Source organism: Tupaia chinensis, unplaced genomic scaffold (assembly GCF_000334495.1).
Source record: "Tupaia chinensis unplaced genomic scaffold, TupChi_1.0 Scaffold150243_1, whole genome shotgun sequence".
In the NCBI taxonomy this organism is placed as follows: Eukaryota; Metazoa; Chordata; class Mammalia; order Scandentia; family Tupaiidae; genus Tupaia; species Tupaia belangeri.
In genome coordinates, this window is record NW_006210084.1 from 465741 (window position 1) to 474978 (window position 9238).

Genomic DNA, 9238 nt, shown 5'->3' on the forward strand with positions numbered 1-9238 from the left:
CTCCCCCCCCCCTCCAAACTTCCCACTGCTTGGTGAGCCAGGGACTCACCTACAGATGAGGATGCTGCCTACAGAGAACACTGGACAGATCCTGAATGGCACTTGCCCCGTGAGTTTGAAGTTCCTCCCAAAGCGCTCCAAGGAGGCTGAGCGAATTCTGATAGGGAAATGACCTGCTGGAACTCACTGGTGAGGGGTGTGGCTGATAGGACCGGAATCAACCTATCCGGTGGAAGACGCAGCTTAACTGCAGATGCCTGGAGAATCCACACGCAGCTGGGGTTCCTCCTTCGTTGGCAGGAGCTCAGGGGTGGACTGAGCAGCTGGACCTCTTTCCTAGCTGCCAGAAAATGAGATTACCTGAAATGTAAAAACACGGCAGTGTCTCTTTTCCCGCAACCATTTGTGCCTCTGTCTTGGCTGCTGCCCGCCGGCTCTTCTCCAGGTGTGTGAGTATCTGGACGCGCAGAGCTGACTAAACGTCTCTAGCTCTTTGGTCAGTTGTAGAATTTTTTTCTTACCTAACAGGATTACATGGCCCTCACCGCTGAGGGGAACCCAGATTGGAGGAGCCAGTGCCTGATACAAACAACAATCGGTTCTTTTCTGTCTACTCTTACGCTCACTACTACACAGGACACATCTGATACCAGATGTGGCGGGGTTGGGGGGTCCACAGACACCAACTGGAAGTCCTGTAATTCAATTAAATTCTGATACTATCTACCTGAAGTTAGCATTGGATGCCCCAAATTAAGGGCTCAATTCCACAAGACTGCTCCCCACTTCAGATGACATGGGAAGTAGATTGTCACCTACACTTCTAACCAACTAGCTCTAAATCAAAGTTCCCACAACCCCCTCCTTGGGTTCAATTAATCCCCTAGGATAGCTCAGAGAACTTAGGATAACACTTCTATGTACCCATTTATTATAAAGGATGTTAGGAGAGATACAGATTAACAGCTGGGTGAAGAGATGCATAAGGCAAAGCACTTGGGAAGGGGTGTGGCACTTCCATGCCTCTCTGGGCACACCACCCTCCAGGCAGCTCCCCATGTCAGCAGTCTAGAAGCTCTTTACACCCAGTCCTTTTGCGTTTTTACACCAACCGCTGGTCCCAAGTGGCATTTTCTTTATTCTTTTTAAAAAATTATTTATGTGAGGGGTCCAGCAGGTGGTGTGGTGGTTAAGGGTGCTGGACTCCCACATGGTCAAACGCGATTCAAATCCCAGAGCTGGCAGCTTGCTTTCTCACTCCCCCCTCACTCTGTCCCTCTCTGGTCAAATTAAAATAAATAAGTAAAGTAAAATAAAATTAATAATTCTTTTTTTAAAAAATATTTATTCGATTTTATTTAGTATCATTATTTTTTAATTTGACCAGACAGAAAGAGGGAAAGTAAGAAAGCAAGCCACCAGGTCTGGGACTCGAACCTTAGTTGGTCATGTGGGAATCCAGCACTTTAACCACCACGCCACCTGCAGGCTTCCCAGAGTGGCATTTTCTTAAAAAATTAAAGCATTCACATGTGACCCAGCAATCCCACTCCCATGTAGATGCCCAAGAGACCTTCTGTGTGGACATAAAGAAGGGCACAAAAAAATAACTGGTCCCTGGGCCTGCAGGTGGCGGTGGTTAGAGGCACAGGACTCCCATATGGCCGACCACGGTTCGATTCCTGGACCTGGTGGCTTGCTTTCTCACTTTCCTCTCTTTCATGTGTGCTCTCTCACTCTCTCTCTCTGTCCCTCTCTGGTCAAATAAAATAAATCCGAATAAAATAATTTTTTTGGAGAGGTTTTTCCTATAGCGTGCGTGCACTCGCCAGAAAGACAGAGAGACAGAAAGTGAGAAATCATCCCCCAGGGGGGATGGTCACGCCGCAATCCCTTCTCCTCCATTCTCCTCTTGGGATCTTGGGCACGCACGCACATGCGCCCGGCGTGAGTTTAAGCCACCGGGTCCGGGACTCGAACCGTGGTTGGCTATGTGGGAGTCCAGCGACATAGCCATTACGCTACTCTGGGAGGCCTGCAGGTGGCGTGAGGGTCCCTGGATCTGAAACAGATTAGAAAAGGATATTGGAAAAGTGTGAAATCAAGATGATGCCTGTAGTTTTATTTAACAGGAATGTGCCAATGTCAACTTCTTGGTTTCAACAAATATACCATAGTTACATATGATGTTAGGGGCTAGCATGGTGGTGATGGCCCTGGATCCCATATTGCCTACTGTGGTTCAAGTCCCAGATCTGGTGGCTTAAAAACATGCTGGGCACTTGTGTGTGTGCGCCAAAAATTCTAAGAGGAGAATGGAGGAGAAGAAATTGCAACATGGCCATCCCCCTCAAAGGACTGATTTCTCACTTTCTCTCTGGTGAGTACACACACCCTATGGCAAAAAAAAAAAAAATCTAAATTAAAAATTACAGAGACTGGGTGAAGGTATACAGGAAATCTGTACCATCTGTACTGCTTTAGTATAAATCTAAAATAATACCAAAATAAAAAGGATTGAAAATAAAAATCAAAATGTCATATCGATTTTTGCAAATTGTATTTCTACCACTCTTGTTCCACTTTTCAAAGACGGGATACATTTTAATTTTTCTAAAGAAAGACTTTACCAAGTCTTTTCATTCTTTTTAGTGCTATAGAATCTGACATGTAGGACACCAGAATGACAAGCCTAAGGGGAAAGGACCCAGCCATTTTCTCACTGTGACTTTTTGAAGTCACAGAGCTGGAAGGAACCTTAATGTTTTGCCAATTCACTATCATACTCAGTAGAGGATCCTCAGGAGATGGATGAGAACCATCTTGTTGATGCATAAACAGAGGATCTCACCCATGTGGCCCCATCCATTTTAAGGCCTTCAAAGCCTTAGAAACAGCTGGTTCTACGATTTCTCTTTTCCAGGGTAAATACCCAAATCGTCAACCATTTCCATGCTATACACTGTACAAATTCTCCCTTATCGTGCCCTCTGGATACACCATGTGGTTTCAGTCCTTCCAAATGTGGCCCCAAGAGCTACAACATTCAGTTTCCTCATCAGTGTACACTTGGGGTATGTCAAAGACCATTGTTCAGTACAAATCCCACATTTTATATTAGCCTAAAGTGCCGGACTCTGACAAGGAAGAGTTCACTGTGGAAGTTCTCGATCCTTCCAGGCAGCACTTGCATGCTTTGCTTTTTTTAAATTTTTTTATGTGGTTGTACCTTACATGTCTCATTCTACCCTAAAGCAGCAGCAACAGGTAAAACTGCCCAAGTTCACACCTGAACAGAGTCAATTTTGGCTTCCCTCTGGTCTTGTACAGCCAAATCATTTTTCAACCCTGAGTATAACCAGAGGTTTAGGGCCTGAGACAGAGCCAAGTGCTCCTTCCGAAATCCAGGGCTTTTAGGATTTTATTCCAAGTGAGTTAAATATCCAGGGTGCCAGAGGCAGTTTAGGGCTGCCCAGGTGGGAAGGTTTAAACTCTTGTCGGTTAAGGGCAGGAAATAATAAGGAGATGCAGGTGGTGCTGGGGAGCGTTAGTCCTGGCAGTGAAGTGAAAAGCCTGGGCCGATGGGACAGACGTGCCAATTTACTAGATATGCAGATCTTCACACTGCTCTTCCTCCTCACCAGCTAGGTTTAATTAAACTTTGCGTTAGCCTCAGAGTGGGAAGTTAGAACATGACAAGAGGAGGCATGGATGCTGACATGGGTCCTAGAATCGGTGTGGCAGCTCGCCTCCCCAGCCCCCGGGACCTGTGACTGTTTCTTTATACAGCCAAAGGGATTTTACATATACAATGAAGTGAAGGATCTTTTGATAAGCCTCTGTTCTCCAGGTGGGCCCAATGTCATCATAGGGTCCTTATTAGCGGGAAGCCGCCCAGTCTGGGCAGAGAAGGAGGGTGGGCAGGGGCCATTAGGGTCCAGGACTGCCGGCAGTCTGTAGAAGCTGGCGAAGTCAAACATGGATTCTTCCCTCCAGTTTCCAGAAGTCCTGGATGTTTGCTCCAGAAGACCCATCCCCGACTCCTGCCCTCCAAAACTGTAAGAGAATCTGTTTGCATTGCTTTAAGCCACGAGGTTTGCAGTAATTTGTCACGGCTGCAATTGGAAATGGATCGGGGTGGGATATGTGTGATTGACAGGTCATGAGCGTAATGACAAGAGCTTGCTGTGTGCTGAGTACGACCTTATTTGGTCCCAGCACAACACCCAGTGGTCAGTGTCTTACTGTCCACACACACCAATGAGCTTGGATGAACTAACTTGCTCCAAGCCAGAAGCTAGGAAGTGTCAGGAATAAAGACTGAGCCCAGGTTCCAAGTCTCTCCGAGTTGCTTCTGTGCTGTATTTATCACCCTGAGGTGAATATGAGCAAGGAAACTTACGTCGGCCCCAGCTTTCTGACTTGGGACATTGGGGAAATGTCACCAAAGTTTGGGATAGTGATTGCAGGAACACCAAAGGCAAAGGGGAGGTTTCCCTGCCATTGCAGGGGATAGAACCGGTGCGGTCCACTGGGCACTTAAATCTACAGCTCTGCACCCAACAGAGAAGTTTGGGCCAGAGACAAAAATTGAACAACTGCGGGTCTATTTGCAGTAGTAGATTCCATGGGAATGGAGTAAACCAGTCAGAGACACTGGGAAGGTCAAAAGAAAAGAGACCGAAGGGGAGAGCTTTGGTCTGTCACCCCAGTATTTGAGGGATGAATAGAAAATACCTGGAAATGAAACTGAGTAAGCCTCAAAAACACGGTGCTCAGTGAAAGGAGCCAGACCCAAAGAGCGCACCCCTGTGATTCCAGGGGTAGGAAAAGTCTAGCGGGGGCAAACCCAGAGGCTGGAAATAGGCACCGAGTGGCTGGGAGCAAATGGGGACTGACTGCTGACGAGTGCAGGCTTTCCTTTGGGGTGAGGGAAATGTTTTGGAACTAGATAGAGGTGAGTGGTTATACAACACCGAATGTTCTAGATACCACTGAACCGTTCACTTTCAAATGGTTACTTTTATGTTATGTGACTTTCTGCTCTTTGAAAAGAAAGTAATTTCTTTTGCAAAAGACTGGGAAACGAGTCCAGGGACTGGAAGAAAACATGAAGCAGGACGTGCAGAATCGTGTGCTCTGTGATACTTCTCCATTTTTGTGTTTTGTCTGAAGAACAATGGCTCTATAGACTAGTGTTAGTATATGCCAGAACACCAATACTCCGTGGGACCCAGCTTGAGAAACACTCTGTCATTGAACGAGGCCTCATTTCAACACAGAACACAAAGCAGGGGTCTTACTGGGCCACGAGTGCCGTGGCAGCCGGCCACGGGGCTTCAATAAACAGCGCATTCTCTTGGAAGCTGCTCGGCTCGCTCTTTCACAATGAGCATTTGTTAGGCACCCACCATTTTCTGGGTCACTGGGAGCTCTACACCGAATCAGAAATGGATATTACACCAAACGGTATGTATTGTAGTAAGATTCACAAATGAACGAAGGTAAATGAGGAATAAAGGGACTTAGTGGAGATTCTGGGTAGTGAGAAAAGTACAGCCGAGAGACAGCAGGAACTGAGGGGAGGACAGGATCGGAGCCAGCACGGAGGGGTGCTGTTTGGGCTCCGCTTCCTAAACGGGCAGGGCTGGCAGCGAGCAGATGGCACAGACGAGCACTCCAGGAAGAGAGAACGGCGGGAGGCGGAAAGTACCGTCGCGTCTGGGAAGCGGAATGCAGGTTCCTCTGCCAGACCGAGGTTCCCAGACCTGGCTGCGCATGGGAACCACTTGGATCCCGCCCCAGCTCACTGACGTCAGAATCCCTGGGAGTGGGGCCCAGACAGCGCTGCTTCGTTTTGGGTTGTAAACTGCCCAGGTGATGCCAGTGCAGCCAGAGTGGAGCCTGATAGGCAGACCAGCTGCTCTCTGCTATGGTGCAGGGGCCGCCTGACCTCGTTCTCAGGTGCGGCGATAGCTGACCGTAAGCTTTTGCCTGTGTAACGACCTCCTGGGCGGCTCACGCAGACCCAACTCCTGGCTCCTGCAGGCGGAGACTCCCATCCAGCAGGTCTGCGGTCGGCTTGGGAGCTTGTATTTCCATCAAGCTCCCAGGCGATGCTGATGTTGCTGGTCCATGGACTGCACTTTAAGTAGCATGATGTAAGAAATTTGATAGAGGGGCCAGCACGCGGCATCGTAGTTAAGGTGGCTGGATCCCACGTGGCTAGCTGCGTGGTTCGAGTCCAAGACTCGGCAGCTTGAGAAACACACCAGGTGTGTGTGAGTGCGTGGCCAAAAACAGAGGAGAATGGAGGAGAAGGGACTAGGATGTGGCCAAGAAAAGAGGAACAGGAAAGGGAAGTTTGTAAATGATTGACTATTTAGAGCTTTGTGTTCATCTATTATAGCAGGGTCTCACTGTTACCATCCCCCTGCGTGAGCCAGTGCATGACACCATGCTGGCTTTTTCACCCAGTTTTTCACCATGTTGCCCACATCCACCTCGAGCACGTAATCCTGTCTCAACCTCCAGAGTCATTGAGATCACAGGCACACGTCATCGTGGCCACCTTCAGGTTGAACGGGGAATCAGACTTGGGATTCCCATGTGGTGCCAGCCTGCCAAGGACAGTGTCTAGAAGTGTGTACGTTCTCAGCTGGCCCCAAAGAATGGTGTGTGTGTGTGTTTTAAGAAAGTCATTGTTTTTTTTTTTAAAGAAAGTCTTTCATTGCCAGAGGTATGTGTTCAGCAGAGAGAAAGAGAAGCCACCTCCTGAGAGGGCATAATCATGCTGCAATCAGTTTTCTTCCATTTTTTTTTTCCATCCTTTGGGACTTGGGATATGCACTGCACGTGAGCCCTGTGTGTTTTCAACGCCCCCAGGGCTGTGTTTCAAACTGCGGTGGTCATGTGTTACCCAGCTTTCTTGTTTGTTTAAAGAATGATTTATTTGGGGGTCGGCAGGTGGCGTGGTTAAGGGTGCTGAACTCCCACGTGTCCTACCACAGTTTGAGTCCTGAACCCGGCGGCTTGCTTTCTAGCGTGCTCTCGCTCTCACACTCTGTCCCTCTCTGGTCAAATTAAAATAAGTAAACAAAGTTAAATAATTCTTTTTTTAAAGAATTCTTTTTATTCACGTATTTATTTTTTAATTTGACCAGAGAGAGAGAGAGGGAGGGTAAGAGTAAGAAAGCAATCTGCTAGGTCCACGATTTGAACCACAGTCAGCCATGTGGAAGTACAACACCTTAACCACCAGCCCCTCTTTATCTTTAATTTGCCAGAGGTATGTGCTCTCATCAATGAGACAAACAGAGGGAAAATGAGAAAGCATCCTTCAGAGGGGATGGCCATGCCACATACACACCTACCTGGCATGTTGTTCAAGCTGCTGGGTCCAGGACTTGAACCACACATCTAGTTTTCTGTGTGTGGCACTTAACCACTACTACAGGGCCGACCTGGTTCACTTTAACTCAACGTAGTGAGCAGTAATGAAGCCATTGGAATGGGAGGTAACACGGTAGTGCCAGGGTCTGCAGCCATCCCACAGCTCCTCGACCTCCACATCCTGGACATCGTGATGGGAAAAGGTCATGAAACCCCACACTAGAGTAATGGGCTCCTGAAGCAAGTGACAGGCAACATAGCGTGGGAAAGGGCCAGTCTAGGAGGGGTCTTCCCCAGCAAACTAAGGATTCTGAGTGACTGCAAGGCTTTTAGAAAGGCCCAGACTAGGGACCAGCAGATGATGTAGTGGTGACCACAGTTCAAGTCTTGGACCCGGCAGTTTAAAACTCATGCTGGGCATGTTCACATATGTGCCCAAAATCCTGAGAGGAGAATGGGGGAGAAGGGATTACAGAGGGGCCATCTCCTCCGGGAGGTGGTTTCTCATTTTCTATCTCTTTGTCTCTTTGGTGAGCGCATGTGCCCTATGGCAAGAAAGCTCTCTAAGGGGGAAAAAAAGAAAGACCTGGACTGAACAAAGCCATTCTCAAGATGTTTGTGGTATCTGTCATAAGGCGGTTACAGTGATGAGAATCAGTGGGGCCTAACCTGGGGAAGCGGCCGGGGAACTGGTGAGAGAAGATGGATGTGAGAGATGGGGCAGAAATGGCAGTTCCAGCCTTCCAGGTGCTCAAGCAAGTCTTCATTTATTCCTCCAATTCCACGGGCTCTTCCTGACACAGGAACGCGGGAGTATAGGGGTGATCGGGCCCACACTTGAGCAAGACATGGGTTTTTGTCCCACACTCAGGAAGAATTAGTCACGGACACAGAAGGTATAGCAAAGCCGGGCGTTTGTTAAAGGAGGAAAAACAGAGCTCCTGAGAAGGGAGGGGTCCCGGAAAATGGGTTGCCAAGGAAGAACTGTGGTGAGGGGTTTTTATTTGGGTCAGGAAGAACTTTATCCGAACTTGTTCTAGGTGAGAACTGTGCGTGCATTCCCCTCCTGGTGGGGAGGGGCGCATGCTGGATGGGTCCAATTATTTTCCTAATTTTGGAGTGAGTACCAAGGTCAGGAGATGTTTTGTCTAGAAGCTCCAGGTCATGAAAACCATTATTTTATCTTGTTCCTAGAATGTGGTGGGGCCTGGAAAAAGCCTTTGCTTTAGGTGTAGGTCATATTGCCTAGGTCAATCACTGAGCCACCACTGCCTCCATCTCAAAACTTAACCACTTTGTGATTTCATTTTGGGCCTATCTCCTAACTATATTTTTAGGGTTCCTGTTCCCTACCTCATTCCCTTCTGCTGCTGTCCAACACACTGACACTTCTCACCTGATTAGCTGAGGGGTTCCTGACCACCCTCACCCTCCTACGATCTATTCTAACCCAGCGCTTACAGAGAGGCTGCTAAAGCATAAGTTGGAGCCAGTTGCCCTCCTCCCATCTCGTTTGCAACAGCAGCTCAAGTCCTCACAGTGGCCTATACAGCATGGTGAGCTCTGGTTCCCTACTATCTTTCTGGTATCAGTTTTCTCTTTTCTTCACCCCCATTGATCTTCTGATTATATCTAGAAACTTGCTATTCAAAATGTCCCTGGAACCAGCAGGTATGGTTAAGGCACTGGACTCCCACATGGCTGACTGCAGTTTGAGTCCTGGACCTGGTAGTTTGAAACTCATCCCAGGCGGGTGTGCATGTTTGCCCAAAATCCCAAGAAGAGAATGGAGAAGGGATTGCCGCATAGTCCATTTCTCACTTTCCTTCTGTCTGTCTGTCTGTCT